At 37.1% G+C, this 1093-nt stretch overlaps 1 non-coding gene across 1 annotated transcript; it reads left to right on the forward strand.

Annotated features, from left to right (window-relative positions):
- Positions 1 to 284: 284 nt before the first annotated feature.
- LOC132504580 (U1 spliceosomal RNA) lies at positions 285 to 448 on the forward strand. The gene has a single exon (XR_009534967.1). It is a non-coding gene; the product is annotated as a U1 spliceosomal RNA (small nuclear RNA).
- Positions 449 to 1093: the final 645 nt, after the last annotated feature.

A 1093-nucleotide genomic window follows, 5' to 3' on the forward strand; every position in this document is an offset into this window, starting at 1 on the left:
TATTCCTTTTATTTCCTCTACATTATTACACTGGCTGGAATTTCCAGTATTTTGTTGAGTGTGTTGTATTTTGCTTTTTGGTTTTTTTTACTTCAGTCACTTTATTCGAAAATCCAGTTAGTGATTTAATATCATGGTTCTTTTCATGCACAGGTTACTGAGGCCTAGAATTCACACGAGGCCTGCTAGGCAATCATAGCAGCCATTGTTTTGAAAGCAGCATATCTGACGGTCCTGGGCCCTTTAGAGTCTCTACAATGTCTCTGAATAAAAAGCCATCTGACATACTTACCTGGCAGAGGAGATACCATGATCACGAAGGTGGTTTTCCCAGGGCGAGGCTTATCCATTGCACTTCGGATTTGCTGACCCCTGCGATTTCCCCAAATGTGGGAAACTCGACTGCAAAATTTGTGATAGTGGGGGACTGCGTTCGCGCTTTCCCCTGATATAAAAAAAAAAAAAAAGCCATCTGACAACAGGAGGATAGATTTCTTGTTCCTCATTTTAGGGGCAAAGCATTCAGTCTTTCACCGTTAAGTACAATGTTAGCTGTAGGTTTCTGGAGATGTTCTTTATCGAATTGCGGAAATTGCCCTCTATTCCTAGCTTTGTGAGACTTTTTATCATGAATAGGTGTTGGACTTTGTCGTATGTTTTTCTGCATAAATTCAACTGATAAGATGATGTGATTTTTCTTACTTAGCCAGTTAGTATGGTGGCTTACATTGGTTAATATTTGAACACTGAACCAGCCTTACATGCCTGGAATAAACCCCACTTGGTCATGGTATATAGTTCTTTTTATGTATTACTTAATTCCATTTGATAATACCTTGTTAAGAATTTTTACATGTATATTCATGCCTGTAGTATCCTGTTTCGTAGTACTTGTCTAGTTTTCATAACAGGGTAATACTAACTTCATAAAATAAATTTGGAAGTGTTCCCTCCTCTTCTGTTTTCTGGAAGAGATTGTATAGAATTGGTGTTGATTCTTTAAAAAAATTAGTAAACTTCTTCATGAAAGCATCTGGCAATAGATATCTCTTTTTCAAGAATTCTTTAACTACAAGTCCAACATCTTTAATCA

The sequence above is a fragment of the Lagenorhynchus albirostris genome, chromosome 14, assembly GCF_949774975.1.
Source record: "Lagenorhynchus albirostris chromosome 14, mLagAlb1.1, whole genome shotgun sequence".
In the NCBI taxonomy this organism is placed as follows: domain Eukaryota; kingdom Metazoa; phylum Chordata; class Mammalia; order Artiodactyla; family Delphinidae; genus Lagenorhynchus; species Lagenorhynchus albirostris.